The sequence below is a fragment of the Schistocerca gregaria genome, chromosome 3 (assembly GCF_023897955.1).
Source record: "Schistocerca gregaria isolate iqSchGreg1 chromosome 3, iqSchGreg1.2, whole genome shotgun sequence".
Classification (NCBI taxonomy): Eukaryota; Metazoa; Arthropoda; class Insecta; order Orthoptera; family Acrididae; genus Schistocerca; species Schistocerca gregaria.
In genome coordinates, this window is record NC_064922.1 from 754,803,270 (window position 1) to 754,822,574 (window position 19,305).

Genomic DNA, 19,305 nt, shown 5'->3' on the forward strand with positions numbered 1-19,305 from the left:
ACAGTAATCTGGATCACATCTGTGATGTTGGGGTACCTGCTGTCACAGAAAAAACATTTCACTCCCAACTTTCTTTCTTCTTTTGTTTTACTACGCAACAGGCTTTTGTTAAATTGCAGTAAAGATGGCGTGATCGGAAATGATGAGATTGATATAGTTTGACCTACACAGTGTTCCAATGCCTCCTGTGGGATTGGCATAGTTACCATAGATTCTTTCAGTGTCATGGAGTGTTCTGGTTAAAAAAAGAATACATGAATTAGTTCTCCGTCTTGTTATTTTCTTGTTGCCTACATTTTTTAAATATTTTTTTGCTGCTCTCTGCCGCGTAATTTTTGGCCGTGTTTTAGTTCTGGGTAAAAGAACCACTGTCTAGTATTTGACTGTATGTCAGTTATATTTTGGAACGAAGAAGCTGTGAAGCAGTTCTTCCTCTCTTGTTCAGTTGGAAGGACATGAAATGTCTTCTGCAGCATATGCTGGGAGGCTTCTGCTGACTCTGTAAGACTGTAAGTCAAAAGTAGTGAAAGTCTCCGTTGCACATACTTTTTGTATTGTTTGAAAGTTCTTGGTTTATATACGTAGTAGATTAGGTGTTTTTAAGGTGGTGGGAGAAAGGGTGGTGGCGTAATGGGCATGATTTTTGCATAATCGTGTTTTTTCCATGGCTCTGCATACGACCATCATGTTATATTCTTGGCTTTTCTTTTCTAAATACTGGGCAAACTGGTGAATGTGGGGCATGGTGTTCCTTACAACTTACTTGAAAAGGTGGTTGTACACAAGGACAACCTTTATGAAGTGATCTTCCACAGCTTCCACACTGTAAGTCTGCTGTGCAGCAGGAGGACATGTGTTCAAAATATAAGCAACGAACACATCTTTTTGGCAGTGGGACATAAGGTTTCACATTACCTCTCTACAGCATAACCTTATCTTTCTCTGGGAGGACATATCCATCAAAAATTAAGATGAAAGTGTGCATATATACAGACACACACATATATCTTTTGGATCTTTTTGGACCAGTCTGACACAGCATACAGCTCACCATGCTAGATTAACTCCTTGCCTGTTTGGCATGTAATGTCTCTGTGAAAGTTAATTCCTAGTACCATAATCAAACTTTTGGGTGGACTACCAGTCGCTGGCCTATCATCCAGTCATTCAAATGCCTGAAGTGCATGAAACTGTGCAGGAAAGGGGGCCTTAATCAACAGCAACTCATTTTGCACTTTTTCCAATGCATCCACTTTTCCACATTTATCTTTATTTGCTCCATGGAAAATAATGACTTCATCACTGTAAAAGTCTGTCCATCTGGTCCAACTGTTCGTTCCCAGTCACCTGGTTTGTCCCTCTTAAAGACTTGGCAGCCACAGAAAGTGGTTGTCTGTGGTTGTGTGTGTGTGTGTGTGTGTGTGTGTGTGTGTGTGTGTGTGTGTGTGTGTTTTTCTTGTGCCTGTTTGTGATTCAACATCTCCACCATATGGTGAGTAGCAATCTTTTTCATAATATTGTCATTTCTTGATCCTGAATTTATAATTGTTTAATTTCTATTTTGTGTTATAAAGTACTTTGATTGATGAACAATGTGTACCAGTTGAGCGATGCAGACTAAATGTCTTAACTGTTTCCTGGAAGGTCATCTGCGTTAAATACTAAGTGGCAAATGGATTTATTTATGTGTGAAGAATTGATTTAGATTATTGTGCAAATGGAAGAAATCCAGTTTCCTCCCTAATGAATTAATGATGTCCAAGGATCCCTGGTACAGACAAATAACTAGATAGCAATCTGTAATTTTCCAGTATACGTGAAAACAAAGTGTTCATATATGCATCATAGTCCAGATTCACAACTGACAAAATGTTCTGTTTATCACTGTCTACAGGCTAAGGATGAAAGTGTTGGCAACTTCAGCAGCAGTATGTAAAGTGTAAATTACATAAATACTTAATGACAGATCAAGAGAATGAAGTTTTCCGTACTACTTCTTGGTACATGTCGTACAGGTTGACTAGCGTTTTATACTCCCGGACCTTTCCCTTTTTCCTAAACATGGAGACTGGTGATAAAGAAGGTCAGTTTAGACACATAGATGGGCTAAAGTGAGCAGTTCCAGCAAACAAATTATCAAATAGTCTTCTCTAACAATGAAACCCAAGTAGTAGAAAGTTTTAAGTTTTTGGAATTACAGATATATTACAAGCTTAATTGGAAAAACCCCTGCCTATAATTAATGAAGCACCTATATTCATCAATATTGGCAGTATGCATGATCATTGCTATAGTTGATTTAAAATGAATAAGTTAAGTTCATTCTGCCCATTTCCCTTCACTAATGAGTTATGGGCTCATTTTTTTTGGAAAACTCCACTTACAGGGAGAGTATAATCACATTACAGAAGTGTATGACAAGAATTGTATTTAATTTGTATTGTTGCTACCAATAGCTCTTTTTTCTCATAAAATTATGAAAAGCAAGAGTAAAAAGGGACCAAAAACAACCTCTATGAATCCAGAATGAGATTTTCACTCTGCAGCAGAGTGTGCGCTGATATGAAACTTCCTGGCAGATTAAAACTGTGTGACAGGCCGAGACTCGAACTCGGGACCTTTGCTATTTGCGGGCAAGTGCTCTACCAACTGGGCTACCCAAGCATGACTCACACAGTTTTAATCTGCCAGGAAGTTTCATATCAGCGCACACTCCACTGGAGAGTGAAAATCTCATCCTGGAAACATCCCCCAGGCTGTGGCTAAGTCATGTCTCCGCAATATCCTCTCTTTCAGGAATGCTAGTTCTGCAAGGTTCGCAGAAGAGGTTCTGTAAAATTTGGAAGGTAGGAGACAAGGTACTGGCAGAAGTGAGGCTGTGAGGACGGGGCGTGAGTCATGCTTGGGTAACTAAGTTGGTAGGGCACTTACCCGCAAAAGGCAAAGGTCTCGAGTTCGAGTCTTGGCCCGGCACACAGTTTTAATGTGCCAGGAAGTTTCAACCTCTATGAATATTGTGGCACATACAAACTATGCGCCAGATTGAGATTCAAACCTGGGACTTTGCCTTCCATGTAAAAGTGCCATAACAACTAAGCTATCCCATCATGACTCACTACCTAATCTCACAACTTCACTTCCAAGGGGACCTACCAACATATTTCCCTGGAAGAAAAGATATTGCGGAGAAATGGCTAAGCCAAAGTCTCAAGAATTGTTCTCCCCCCCCCCTCCCCCACCTCCAAACATACAATTTGTTTTTACTGCCAATTAGAATCACACAGTACTACGTAACATGAAAAGAAGAACTTCCATTTTTCAAAATATTTTTCTGTAAAAAGTGTTGCACAGCTTTGATTTATGTAAAATACTGTGTCACGAAACCACCAACATCTGCTGTAATGTTTATCTGCCAACAGACAACCATTTTCAGTCAAGCGACCATCTTCAAATCACAGATTAACATTACATCAGGTTACAGGAAGATTCCTTGGTGTCAAATGTATAATAATTAGACCTACATCAGATGCTAGACGCTGCAACTAATAATAATTATGAACAAAACTGATACCCGCCAATGACAACACAATACAGCAGGTTTTGGTGGTTATGTAATGCTCTTCTTTTAAATTCAACATTTCTTTTTAATAGGACTTATAAACATCTGAAAACTCTGTCACACATTAAACCATTTGCATTACCATGTTCTCACATACTGGGCTCACAGTACTTTCGTGCACTCTGCTTAGAAACAAAATTTGTAATTAAGTGAACTAACTGTGTGTTCTAACGAGCTTGAACCTTCCCTTCGTACTGAATGATGCTTTCATGATGAACCAATTGGTACTACGGTACACACAGTCTTCAAAACATCATAAAATGGGAGTGCACACTGGTGAAGGAGTTAGTCTTGCAACAAAAACCTATATTCAGAAGCTGGTCCACCTGGTAGCATAATGTTCACAACAATTTCATTTAACTCACAAGTAAGATCTATAAGCTTTCAAGTCAGCATTAACAGTCATTATGTAGATATACTCCTTCAGCATAAGCAAATATGTGAATTCAGACAGCTGGTAGTGAGTTTTGAAGTGACTAGGTGGACCAATCAAATCTGCCTGTGAATGCAGCTGTTGAAAAATGTTGTGTACTGCTAACAATGCATGTGATAAATAATGTCCTCCGTCGTCATTAATAACTGCAATGCTTGTGGTCTTGTTTGAAAATATGCCAGTGATACTCGTGTACTTACTATGGTAAAATCACACATTATTTCTCAGTCAAGTCACAGTGAAGCACTCCACACAGTTCTGCAGCCTCCAAGCATCCCATAACTTCTGGAATTTGTTGTTGAATTTCTTCACATGTTGGTGTGATATTACTTTGTCAGTTTTGAGTTTGTCCGTGAAGGCATCAATGGCAACAGTTTTCCTAATGAGTACTCTTCTCCCATGTTGCAAGTGGAAATATATTGGATCTAACAGAACTGACCTCTTTGAGGATGTCCAGATTGAAACTTGTATCAGTGACCATGATGTGGTTGTGGCAACAATGGTTACCAAAGTACAAATGACAACTTAAACAAGCACAAAGCTACATACGTTCAGTAAACTATATTAAAAACCAGTAATGTCATATCTCAATGATGAACTTGAATCTGTCAGCAGAGATCAGAAGCATGTAGAGGAACTCTGGCTCTAGTTTATATGTACCCAGTAGAACAGTTCATAATGGGAGGGAACCACCATGGTATGCAGTCACTGTAACGAAACTTCTAAGGAAACAGAGCTTACTGTATAATAGGTGTAGTACAAAGCACAGGGATATCAATAGAGAGATGATGAAGGAATCGTGTTTGGCTGTCACGAAAGCAATGCGCGATGACTTCAATGATTACTGTAGCAGCAAATTGTGAAATGATATTTCACAAAACCCAAAGAAATTTTGGTCATATGCAAAAACTGTTAGTGGCAACAAAGTTAGTGTCCAATACCTAGAGAATGAGGCAGGAACTGAAAGTGAGGATAGCAAAGAAAAGCTGAAATGCTTAACTCCATTTTCAATCGTTCGTTTACAGAGAAAAACCCAGGAGAATTGCCCCAATTTAATTCTCGTACCATTGAAAAGATGAATGAAATATGTAACAGTCAGTGGTGTCGAGAGAGAGCTGAAATCATTAAAACTGAACAAAGCTCCAAGCACCGATGGAATCCTTGTCAGATTATATACTGAATTTGCAGCTGAGTTAGCCCCTCTTCTCACTGTAGTCTATTGCAGATCGCCCAACAAAAAACCACATCCAGTTCTTGAAAAAACACAGGTCACACATGTCTACAAGAAGGGTAGTAGAAGTGATCCACAAAACTGCCATCCAATATCCTTGAGATCAATTTGTTGTGGGACCTTAGAACATATTCTGAGCTCACACATAATGAGGTATCTTGAACAGAATGACCTCCACATTGCCGACCAGCATTGTATTCAAAAACATTAATCATGTGAAACCCGATACACAACTTCCTTACATGACACACCGAAAGCTCTGGATCAAGGCAACCAGGTCGGTGCAGTGTTTCTTGATTTCCGAAAAGCATGTGACTCAGTGACACTTATTGTGAAAAGTATGATCATATGGGACATCAAGTGAAATTTGTGACTGGATTGATGACTTTTTGTTATGGAGGACATAGCATGTTATCTTGAATGTCTTGGGACCCTTGCTGTTCATGTTGTATATTAATGACCTTGCAGACAATATTAATAGTAAAATCAGGCTTTTTGCAGATAATGCAGTTATCTGTAATGAAGCACTGGGTCAATGGAAGCATCCGATTCCACCCGCCTGCTCTGACCCATGACGTTAGGGTGTTGTAGTGTGTGACGTCATTATGGCAGGGAGTTTGAATTGCTTGTGTTTTTAGATGTTGTCTTGTTGCATTTAATGGTGCCCTCTGTGTATGCAGGTGGGGGGGGGGGGGGGGGCAGGGCATGGGCAGGTGGCCTCAGCAACGGAATTTGTTGATGATAAGTAATTGTTCTTTTGGGTCTATTCTTCTCGAGTTGCGATGCTTCATGTGTTTATGGTGAACTGATTGTGCTTTAATTCATTTAAGGACGTTTTATGTTTGGGTTTTTGAGGTGTTGTGGTCTTGATTTTATTTTTCGTAATTGAAGGTATTGATGTTTTGGTATCATCAGCTATGGTCTTGACCTATATAGCCTTGACCTATATAGGTCAAGGGAAATGTCCGAGTCTATGTTTGTAGTTTTAGTTGTAGGCATTGGTGTTTTGGTATCATCAGCTCTGGTTGACCTACATAGGTCAAGAGAAATATCTGATTCCAATTTTCGTAGTTGTAGGTGTTATTTTAGTGTCATCGACAGTTGCGGTTGAGGTATATAGGTCAAGGGAAGTGTCCAATTCCTGTAGCTTTTGTTGGTGTAGCGAAATGTTGTAATAATTTACACCCCCCACCCCCAGTCATTTTGTGTGGTTTTGTATCATGGTGTTTTTTACTGTTATATTTAGCTTGTCCCCACACTAAAGCCCCCAATTTCCCTTGGTTGTTCTGGTAGTCTGACTGTATTTTTGGAGGGAGATGTTAATGTCTTCTTTATGTGTATTTCCAAGTTTGTTGTCTTGTGTATGTAGTGATGTCATAGGCGCCATTTTGGAGACACTTAAAATGGCCATTTCTGCTGTATTGATGACGTTGCGGGTCAAAGCAGGCAGGTGGACTCAGACATTTCTGTAATTCCTGAAGTACCATCTGAAAGAAGCTGGTTAAATATTCAGTCACATCTTGACAAGATTTCGAGATAATGCAAGAGATTGGCAACTTGCTCTAAATGTTCAAAAATGTAAAACTGAGCACTTCACAAAATGAAAAAACTTAGTATCCTATAACTATAATTTGAATAAGTCACTGTTGGAATAGGCCAACTCATACAAATACTGGGCTATAAAACTTTGAAGGGATATGAAATGGAATGATGAAAAAGGTTCAGTCGTGGGTAAAGCATATGGTAGATTTCGGTTTATTTGTAGAATACTGGAAAAGTCTACAAAAGGTAGTGCTTACAAATCACTCATGCAACTCATTGTAGAATATTGCTCAAGAGTGTGGGACCTGTACCCGATAGGACTAACTGGGGATATTAAACATATACAGGGACGGACAACATGACTAGTCACAGGTTTGTTTAATCCATGGGAGAGTGGCATAGAGATACTGAAGGAACTGCAATGACAGACTCTTGAAGACAAACGTAAACTATCCCGAGCAAGTCTATTAACAAAGTTTCAAGAATCAGCTTTAAATGATTACTCTAGGGATATGATACAACATCCTACATATCACTCATACATAAATCATGAGGATAAAATTAGAATCGTTGTGACATGTAAGTAAATAATGGGTAAATTGCCAAAAAATGAAAATTTGAGTTATAGGTGAAATTCCACTGTAACTGCCAACGCCAATAACATATATTCTGATACAAGTACCAGAACAGCATGAAACAGTATTGACAGCTGTCACACAACGGCTTTCATGCCTAACAACAACATCGATGTTCAACTAAATTGTTGAGTAGCTCTGTAGTTAGTTTGCAATAATAGGACACTGCCAAAGAAATTATTACAGATACATAATACGCAATATTGAAAAATGTAAAGGAAAAGTGCACCAAATCAGAGGAAGAGGGGTGAAGGTAGAGCTCAAAGTGAAAGGAAGAAATTAAGCAACGAAGGAAAGGAATATACTCGAAAAGTCAGCACTGTGGTTCCAGCTTAAGAGGCTCCCAAGCACCAGGTAGGCCTTGATTGCTGTTTTAATTTTTATTGCAAGGGTTGGAATCTGCATAAGTTATATTCTAGTATTTTAACTCATTTAATTTGTTATTGAAACAAATCTTGTATGGACAAAAATCATCATTCAGATTATGAGGTTTTAGTTAACTACTCGAATGAAATCATTTACTAACCTGCAAATACTTAGACATGTTGATTTAAACATATTACATATACTGCTTCACTCTTTAAGGTCTCTTGTAAATTTCAGTTTAAATGCAGGCACCTTTCATATGATCAGAAACTTAGGTTGTTTAAGGAACTCTGCTCACTAAATGATACAGTAAAGCAAAATAACTACGCAATGTCTCACATACATGTTTGCAAAGTAAGAGGCGAAGGTCAAAAGTATATAAAGACAGTAACGAATCTACTCAGCTGTCTACTGAGGAAGGTGCAGGACAACTGGTCAACCCAAGAAGTAAAACATAACTGTGTTGCACATTGCCTGATGGTGAGGGAGATGTAATAAGAGCATGTAAAGGAACATTTATTGAGGTTCACATTTTGACCAAAAGAAGAGTTTACACACTAACACAGTTGCAGCAGATTGGCGAGACTGTGTATGAAGAAAAGTGAGGAAAGAAGACAAAACACTGGAAAGATACATAACAAGATGAAAAGCTGGTTTTTGCTCACATTAACGCCATACCAAGACAAGAAAGCCACTATTTAAGGGAAAAATTGGGTGATAAACAATACTTAAGTGAAGACCTGACTGTTTATCATTTATTTAAGGAATTTCAAAGGCAACATCATATACCGCTTCTATGCAAAAGTTTTTAAAGACAAATTCCTCAAGCTAAAATTTCATCATTTGTCAAGTGACACATGTTCTACATGTGACCTTAAAGCCAAAATGAGGTGTGATCCCAATAATAAAGACAATAAACTGTAGCTAGAACGCCATCACTGAAAAACATAGAAAGCTATGGATTCCATGAAAGCTGACACAATCAAAAGTCACGGGCTTACCTCGGAAGTATGTACAGCTGCAATGGATTTGCAAAAAGTGATTTCTCTTCCTTCATTAAGGCACAGTGAAATGTACTATTTACAACAGTTCTCAAATTACAACTTTTGCATTCATGCTGGTGATAATCAAACTGGTCACATGTTTCTCTGGCATGAGGCCATATGTGGCAGGGGTGGGAATGAAATTGCTTCCTGTGTGCACAAAGCTTTTACTTCAACACTTACTTGTAAAAATAAACTAATGATGTGGAGTGACAACTGCTGTGGGCAGAACAAAAACAAGATGATGTTTCTGGGGGTTTACCTTTCAGCAAAGGGTTACTTTACGGAAAAAGAACACAAGCGTTTGGTGAAAGGACACAGTTTTATGTCTTGTGATCATGATTTTACACACACTGAGAAACAAAAGAGGCTAGCTGTGTGTGAAGTTCCAAAAGATTTAGTTCGCCTCATCGCTGCAGCTACACACACAATAACATTTATAGTGACTATTATGCAAGAAAGATTTTTACGACTTTAAGTCAGCTACTGAAAAATATATGAAGCACACTGGATGAGATTGACTGCTGAACAGACTGGGGTACTGGAAGTTCAGTCAACTCTTAGTGAAACTGAAGAGTTCAAGGAATATTACATCTTGAAGAGATACGTGAAGCCTTCTGATCTTCAACATGTGCAGCTGGAAACACTACACCATGAATGTAGGCTGTCTGAAGATACGAGAAGTAATTTAGCTAAACTGATACCATGTAAGAGAAGAGAATAAGTGGTTCCATAAGCAACTTGTGAAATGAGTGAAAATGGACATGATGGTACTTGTATCGTTATTTATGTTAAACCCTTTGCAAACAGAACGTTTCATTTTCTTCAAATTTTGTATCTTTTGTTCTTAAATCCATTAACATACAATAAAAACACATACGTGACAAGAAATCTGTATAGTTATAGTGTTTGTATAGTGATCCCCAACTTTTATACTGCTTTTGTTCCAGTGCTATACACTTTTTGTTGATTATCTGTTGCAAGGGCAACAGTCTGGATGACTGACTGATCTGGCCTTGTAACACTAACCAAAACTGCCTTGCTGTGCTGGTACTGTGAATGGCTGAAAGCAAGGGAAAACTACAGCCGTAATTTTTCCCTGAGGGCATGCAGCTTTACAGTATGGTTAAATGATGATAGCATCCTCTTGGGTAAAATATTCCAGAGGTAAAATAGTACTCCATTTGGATCTGCAGGCAGGGACTACTCAGGAGGATGTCGTTATCAGGAGAAAGAAAACTTGCGTTCTATGGATCGGAGTGTGGAATGTCGGATCCCTTAATCGGGCAGGTAGATTAGAAAATTTAAAAAGGGAAATGGATATGTTAAAGTTAGATATAGTGGGAATTAGTGAAATTCGGTGGCAGGAGGAACAAGACTTTTGGTCAGGTGAATACAGGGTTATAAATACAAAATCAAATAGTGGTAATGCATGAGTAGATTTAATAATGAATAAAAAAAATAGGAGTGCGGGTAAGCTACTACAAATAGCTTAGTGAACGTATTATTGTAGCCAAGATAGACACAAAGCCCATACCTACTACACTAGTACAAGTTTATATGCCAACTAACTCTGCAGATGATGAAGAAATTGATGAAATGTATGATGAGATAAAAGAAATTATTCAGGTAGTCATGGGTGACTGAAATTCAAGGCAGAAAAGGGAGAGAAGGAAACATAGTAGGTGAATATGGATTGGGGTAAGAAATGAAAGAAGAAGCCGTCTGGTAGAATTTTGCACAGTGCATAACGTAATCATAGCTAACACTTGGTTCGAGAATCATAAAAGAAGGTTGTATACGTGGAAGAACCCTGGAGATACTAAAAGGTATCAGATAGATTATATAATGGTAAGACAGAGATTTAGGAACCAGGTTTTAAATTGTAAGACATTCCCAGGGGCAGATGTGGACTATGACCACAATCTATTGGTTATGACACGTAGACTGAAACTGAAGAAACTGCAAAAAGGTCGGAATTTAAGGAGCTGGCAACTGGATAAACTGAAAAAAACTAGAGGTTGTACAGAGTTTCAGGAAGAGCATAAGGGAACAATTGACAGAAATGGAGGAAAGAAATACAGTAGAAGAAGAATGGGTAGCTCTGAGGGATGAAGTAGTGAAGGCAGCAGAGGATCAAGTAGGTAAAAAGACAAGGGCTAGTAGAAATCCGTGGGTAACAGAAGAAATATTGAATTTAATTGATGAAAGGAGAAAATGAAGCAGGCAAAAAGGAATACAAATGTCTCAAAAATGAGATCGGCAGAAAGTGCAAAATGGCTAAGCAGGCATGGCTAGAGGACAATTGCAAGGATGCAGAGGGTTGTCTCACTAGGGGTAAGATAGATACTGCCTACAAGAAAATTAAAGAGATCTTGGGAGACAAGAGAACCACTTGTACGAATATCAAGAGCTCAGATAGAAAACCCAGTTCTAAGCAAAGAAGGGAAAGCAGAAAGGTGGAAGGAGTATATAGAAGGTTTATACAAGGGCGATGTACTTGAGGACAATATTATGGAAATGGAAGAGGCTGTAGATGAAGATGAAATGGGAGATAAAAGACTGCGTGAAGAGTCTGACAGAGCACTGAAGACCTGAGTCGAAACAAGGCCCCGGGAGTAGACAACATTCCATTAGAACTACTGACAGCCATGGGAGAGCCAGTCCTGACAAAACTCTACCATCTGGTGAGCAAGATGTATGAGACAGGCGAAACACCCTCAGACTTCAAGAACAATAATAATTTCAATACCAAAGAAAGCACATGTTGACAGATGTGAAAATTACTGAACTATCAGTTTAATAAGTCACGGCTGCAAAACACTAACACGAATTCTTCACAGTTGACTGGAAAAACTGGTAGAAGCCGACCTCGGGGAAGATCAGTTTGGATTCCGTAGAAATATTGGAACACGTGAGGCAATACTGACCTTACGACTTATCTTAGAAGAAAGATTAAGAAAAGGCAAACCTACGTTTCTAGCATTTGTAGACTTAGAGAAAGCTTTTGACAACGTCAACTGGAATAGTCTCTTTCAAATTGTAAAGGTGGCAGGGGTAAAATACAGGGAGCGAAAGGCTATTTACAATTTGTACAGAAACCAGATGGCAGTTGTAAGAGTCGAGGGGCGTGAAAGGGAAGCAGTGGTTGGGAAGGTAGTGAGACAGGTTTGTAGCCTCTTCCCAATGTTATTCAATCTGTATATTGAGGAGGCATTAAAGGAAACAAAAGAAAAATTCGGAGTAGGTATTAAAATTCATAGAGAAGAAATAAAATCTTTGAGGTTCGATAATGACATTGTAATTCTGTCAGAGACAGCAAAGGCCTTGGAAGAGCAGTTGAACGGAATGGATAGTGTCTTGAAAGGAAGATATAAGATGAACATCAACAAAAGCAAATGAGGATAATGGAAAGTAGTTGAATTAAGTCGGGTGACACTGAGGGAATTAGATTAGGAAATGAGACACTTAAAGCAGTAAAGGAGTTTTGCTATTTTGGGAGCAAAATAACGGATTATGGTCAAAGTAAAGGAGATATGAAATGTAGACTGGCAATGGCAAGGAAAGTGTTTCTGAAGAAGAGAAATTTGTTAACATCGAGTATTGATTTAAGTATCAGGAAGTCGTTACTGAAAGTATTTGTCTGGAGTGTAGCCATGTATGGAAGTGAAATATGGACGATAAATAGTTTAGAGAAGAAGAGAATAGAAGCTTTCGAAATGTGGTGCTACAGAAAAATGCTGAAGATTAGATGGGTAGATCACATAACCAATGAGGAGGTATTGAATAGAATTGGGGAGAAGAGGAGTTTGTGGCATAACTTGACAAGAAGAAGGGACCGGTTGGTAGGACATGTTCTGAGGCATCAAGGGATCACAAATTTAGCATTGGAGGGCAGCGTGGAGGGTAAAAATCGTAGAGAGAGAGACCAAGAGATGAATACACTCAGCAGATTTGAAGGATGTAGGATGCATTAAGTACTGGGAGATGAAGAGGCTTGCACAGGATAGGGTAGCACGGAGAGCTGCCTCAAACCAGTCTCCGGACTGAAGACCACAACAACAACATCTCTAAATCAATTTTTTGGCACTTGTCCCATTACTTACTTACAAGCCACAATTACTGCACGCACAGAGGCATCCAAACAATCATTCTTTCTGTGCTCCACACGTGAATGGAACAGGAAGAAACCCTAATAACTAGTAACATAGATGTACCCCCTGCCAAAATGCATCTCAGGGTGGTTTGCAGAGTACACAAGTAGCTGAAGAAGTGTAGCTTCCAAAGAGTCATCTGTTATATTTTCCATACGAAGTGTCTGTTAGGTGAGTCTGCCCTTTCCCAGGAAATCACCACATTTGTGAAAATTGAAGAAAGTCTGCCATTTTCTTAGTCTTACAATCGATCTTTAATGGAAACACAAATAGTCAACACACTTTTTTCTCCTGTGACCCAGTCAGAAGACATTTCAAAGACAATCTTTCCCACAGAATAACTGTAAAATGCAGTTAGCAGAATTCACACAACTACATAGTGGTACAGGAGACAAATTTGGTGCACTACCATCTTTGCATGCCTATTCACAACTGAACTCTCAGTTTTAGACACATGAGTTCAACCCAAACATTGTTTATAAAACTGCTTAAAATGAATATGGGGATTTCTCCTTTTTGAAGGAATGTGGTACTTTAAAGTACTGATTAATAATAACAACAACTACATTTATGAGGTTGGCATTTCTCATGGAGACAATTACTGTTTAATTTTAATAATAAAAAAAGGTGGGATATCCATCACAAAAGAACTTCCGCAAGTATTTCTAGACTAACCATATCCGATGAGAAAATTGTTATCTTTCACATAGGCCTAAAATAAAAAGCAACAAAAAACTCTTGAATTGGGATTTTGATAAAAACCATACATCATAAATGTCACTGAGGTGTCATCTTTGGTGTCCTGTATATGGTCAGGTTTCATGGCAGTTGACGGTAAAATTTTCAGACTCGTTAGGCCATATCAGCTTTTGCTTCAAATGTCTTTGGGGATATTTTTCAGGATTTCACTGGTGTGTCTGGAGGGCTGAACAACATCAGAAACAGAAATGTGAAGATCAGGAGACAAAAACCAAGAATGAGCAGAAAGAACATTATATACTGACAACAGAGCAAGAGTGACTGTTCAGTAAACCTGAAAACAGTGTAGTGCTTTGCAAAACATTGTGAGGCATTTAGCATCCATATAGCTTGTTATCTGCTTTTGGTGTGGTGCAGCACTTTATCCTTGACAGATTAATCATTTTGGAAGGGATACACAGTACGCATTCCTCTGCAGACACGTGACTGATAATGCAAAAAAAAAAAAAAAAAAAAAAAAAAAAAAAAAAATGGATCTGCAGGACATAGGGGGTGTGGAACATGGGAGGGTGGGACTCTTCCAAGCAAAGGAATGATGTTCCTTGTGGTTCTGTTTTGGTGAGACTGTCTTCACAATAAACAACAGTATGGTACAGCATCCAAAGCAAAGCATTCTGTACACTGCTGTTAATGTTCCTCTTGCAGCCGTACAATGTCTACATCACCAGTGCCAATGTAGGAGGCTCACACAATGGACAGTCGTGAATGTTTGAAGATCTTATCCAAAGATGATGGTATGCAAGGATTTCAACACTTCTAATTACATTGAAATCTGCGTGAACTTTAAATTAAGAAAAGCATTCTCAGTTTCAACCCTTTAGTGAGGTTTCTGAACTCACTCTTCAAAGATAAGTTAATTTAGTTGCTGCATCTGAGAGAGCTACAGACAAGAATGTTCAGTGATAACAACACAATGCAACCCCCCAATCTTTGTGCAATTTCAACTTGACTATGGAAATGTTTTTAATGGCCCCAAAGTCATCTAGATGTTAAATGCTAATCTTTCCTTATCTGACTGTATGGTGAATGGGTCAGTAAGATCACAACACATAATGACTTTAGATGCTATTTACATTTATAGGAATGTATGGTAACAGGTATTGTGATGGACATGCTACTGCACCAAACTTGGTGAACTGTTACTTGCAATTGCGAATCATTCCACATGGTGGATTAAGTGTACAACATTTTATCTCTACTTAGGCCTACATCATTGCTACTATCATACTGATGGATGTTTCCCTGTGAAACAAAATTTTATAAATTTGCCAAGCCACAGCACAACTTGGGATTCATGCAACACAGAATCTGATGGCAAAAAATAAAACATATACTACTAACATGTGCTGAACAATTACTTTTGATCCTATGATTCCAGAACTCTGTGATATGTTGGAGTAACTAGACTCTGAATGAAGAAAATGATGGCAGTGCATGGGATAAAGACATGCACACGATAACTGAGTACATCAATATTAAGAACATTTTGGTTGTAAAACCTATGGGACAAAGAGAGACTGAAGTGATGACACACACACACACACACACACACACACACACACACACACACACACACACACAAACACAAAAGAGAGAGAGAGAGAGAGAGAGAGAGAGAGAGAGAGAGAGAGAGAGAGAGATCTTACTGACAACTGCTTTCACACACATCACAAACGGCTATGTTTAGCCAAGATTCAAATCACTCTTGCTGGAGAGGATGCACTGCAATAAAACCGGATTATCTGTCCATCTGTCAGTCGCGTACCGAATGAAAATAACCAAAACTTTTAGAGTGCAGACAACCCAAGATCTGACAGGCTATGCAATACTAAGGTGAATTAATTCCAAAAGAATTTTTTAAAGTTAAAATTCGTGAAGTACCAATACAATATGGGCAGGCCTAACGATTTATGTATAGTGCGCAAATAACCAGTTGCCATTCGTAAGTGAATTCAACATGCTGGGAGAGCACAAGCAAAAGCGTAAAATTCCGCACAGACGAAATGAAAGCCTATTAATTATTGTCTAATGTGTCTGTACTTACCATTAGGTGTAATCGGAGACGAAATATCTGTCGTTCGGACCTGTAATTTTAGATGCAACGTTCCCGATATCAAACACGAATAACATTTAAATTTTTCGGTGTTTTGTCAAAATACATATAATTAGGGTGACTACTGTTATTTGCATTCCGAAGCAAGCAGTGAATCAATGCCTACAACAACCAAGAACTGTAACAGGTGTAAACACGTTAAAGTAAACAAACACTGCACAAAACTATCACTTCTCTCATGCACCACGAAAGATCCGCCATCATCCAAAATTCGCCTGGCATTTGTTTTGACACAAGCTTCTGTGTTCGATAGTTGTTCGGAAAAATGTTATATAGTATCGTATTAAGTGATCGTAATTTCTACTTCAGTAGGGCACTTCACTTTGGCAGGACAATATGTTAAAGCTTGGCATCATGTCAGAATTTTTTCACTTCACTTGTTCTAATTTTCGTTCCAGATTGTTCTGTTTTGGCATTTTAATTATGTACGGTACAGTAAGTAATTAACTTTAAATATCATTTCGACTGTAACGAGCTCACTTCATTTCGACTGCTTTCTTTGTTTACCTCTAATTTTTACTAATATTCTTATATTCGTTTTTTTACACTTCTTTGCTGTATCGTATAAACGTCTATTTTTTGTATTTCCTCTGAAAACCCGGTGTGCTTAACGTTGCTGCTATTCTTGCTGCACAGCATCGATCTGGATGCCTTCAAATGTGGCAGCAACTTTTTACCTGACTTCTTTACTAATGAGAAAAAGGTGTTTGTTTTCTTACTTAGAAAATAGACACTCTTTTTGGAGATCAACCCCAGGAGAGCAATCAAGTCATTTATTCGTTTATGAGGTTTCCATAATGTTTTTCATAGTTGTATAGCGATCAGCTTTCAATGACTTCCTGGTTTAAAATTTAATTTTCTTTCGCGGGCTCCCAAATTTTCCTCAGGACCATTGTTTCACTTCGAGATTCTCAGCGAGATTCTCCACAGTAACAGCAACTACTCTGCATCTGCCCAAAGTGAGGGCTCTTTGGGAAAAACAATAGTCACTGTGCTCTGGTAATGCAAACTGTTCGTATGTATTCATGTTGTGTAAAGCGACATTCAGTGAAGTAGTTATTGTTCACTATGCGGTTTGTACGCTCGTCATTCGCTAAGACGTCCATAATTACGGTGGTGATCCCGAGTCAGCAGATACTTCACAACAACGAATACGTAACACGAAACATTGGGCCTCATATGTTCAAATGGCTCTGAGCACTAACGGACTTACCATCTGAGGTCATTAGTCCTCTAGACTTAGAACTACTTTAACCTAACTAACCTTAAGACATCACACACATCCATGCAGGCACGAATCGAACCTGCGACCGTAGCAGCTCCGCGCTTCTGGACTGAAGCACCTAGAACCGCACGGCCACAGAGGCCTGCCTTGGGCCTCAGTGGATGACTTACAACACCAGCAAATAGTGGAAGTTGTCACTCAGGACACAGCCTCAAATGGCGGATTGCACACCATTCTCATTCTATCACTATAGAATGAAGAAAACTGGAGGAGACAGGATACTGAACCAACAAACTACACAGACTGTGGAGGTCTTAGCAGACCAAGTAATCAGCAACTTTCGTGTAGTGAGGGAGCAAACATGTCAAATTGTGCCACACACCATCAAATCTTCTATAAGATGTCGCGTGTGGAACACTGTCAACATCAGGCTAACCGCACCAGAATATAACCTGCTTGCATCGTAACATACCACTTAATCGTTCAAACCAAGCTCCAATTTTACTGCCGCACCGTTTATAGCCATACAGACGACAAAGATGTGTACCTGGTTACTGCTGAACTCCAAGTATCGCAAAAACTTTCATCCTCCAAGCTGGGCAAAATGATAACCTTCCAACAAGTCTTCAATGGCAAGCGACTGAAATAAGGAAGCATTCCTAAATTACCAGCGTTCTAGCCGACCAACACTTCAACAATTCAAATTGTCGAATTAATTCTACAAAGTTGCAAAAAATATGGTACTGAAAAGTTCATAGCAGTGCTGAACGATTTGGCAGAGCATTCACATTTCATTCCCATCTACATCAAAAAATTTTGATATGATGAAAAAGACTTTATTGTTACATTTGTCAAAGGGCCCTGAACGCCTAATACAAGGTCTTGTACAAAGAAAAATTCGGGGACAGAACGACATCACAATTTAGAAAGCTATACCATCCAACGTTTTTTTCTGGTGACACTTCATGGAGAGTGTGGATACTGAAACTCCCACCTTCTCTACATGCCACACTTACTTCAAAGAAGCTGGAACCCATAGAAGTGATATTGAACTTGGATTGCAGAATCCACTCGGTATCTCAGCCACATTATGAGACAGCTTTATGCATCAAATATTTTCGTTATCTTAACAGTCAGCCATGTTTGTATAGAAGGGAGGTTGTGGTCACAGCGAAATATGAGTTGGCCTTGCAGGCGGGTCACAACAAAACAATGCACACCACGAAAATTACCTTCATGACGGATATGATGGTATCTTTAGAAGTTTGGTGTAACAGCGTATATATATTTCACCTTGTAATTCCAAATGGCAGCAACAACAACCTGCTGGGCAGCTTAAGGCATTATGTCAATATTGTACAAGATGCAGATGGCCAAATAAACCTTACACTTCAAGAAGTATCAAGCTCTAGGTTTCTGGTTGACTCCACTTCGGCAGTTAGCACAGTGACATAGGAACAAGCTAGTTTGTAGTGCATTTCAAAGAAAACTATTCTACACACTATTCCTGACACACCTGTTCGCCATTGTGGTGTAACACAGTTGATGGTGGATTTCATCTCAGCAGCTATCGCACGATGAAAAGATAAGGGAAGTACTAACCTCGCTGATGCAGCATGCTAGTGCAAGAAACAGGTACTACGTTAGTACTATTAAGGGAAAGCAGGAATTCAAGGTAGGCTTGGAAGTGCTATTACGTACTTACTACGAATCTTCTGCTCTAAAGCTGCGCAATGTGAAGTGGCGCCTGCTGTACAATGGTGTAATTGTCAACGTACCGCATCCTGGTGCATGCCTATTGCAGAATACAAAAACAAATAGAATCATTTGGCTTTACACTCATCGAGACTTAAGAGTACTTCATTCTAAACAGTAAACATACACCTATAAGTAATGAGTAAGTAAACTGTACATTTATAAAACACATATACCTCTGAGTACTACTGCAAGGAAATTATGAAGCATGAGAAATTTTATTTCAGCTGATCCAGCCAGCAGCAGAGTAAGATGAAATTTCGACTATGCTGAACATACGTAAACAACATTAGCCTAAATTTTAATTTAAATGTTATGATGACATTTACGCATGTGTGATGAAAATATTTTCGAGACAACATAATTGACTAACTCTGGCGAGGGTCAAGGACTATTCATGACTGATCGACACATACACAAAACCACTTGA

At 38.8% G+C, this 19,305-nt stretch overlaps 1 protein-coding gene across 4 annotated transcripts in view; it reads right to left on the reverse strand.

Annotated features, from left to right (window-relative positions):
* LOC126353929 (uncharacterized protein C2orf42 homolog) overlaps positions 1 to 16,302 on the reverse strand; it is a 250,331-nt gene extending 234,029 nt beyond the window's left edge. For 2 of the 4 annotated variants that reach the window (XM_050003187.1, XM_050003188.1), the window contains exon 1: positions 15,827 to 16,138. The gene's annotated coding sequence lies outside the window, so the exon portion shown is untranslated. Of the gene's footprint in view, positions 1 to 15,826 lie in introns of all 4 variants that reach the window. The other 2 variants (XM_050003190.1, XM_050003189.1) reach the window with 2 other exon arrangements.
* Positions 16,303 to 19,305: the final 3,003 nt, after the last annotated feature.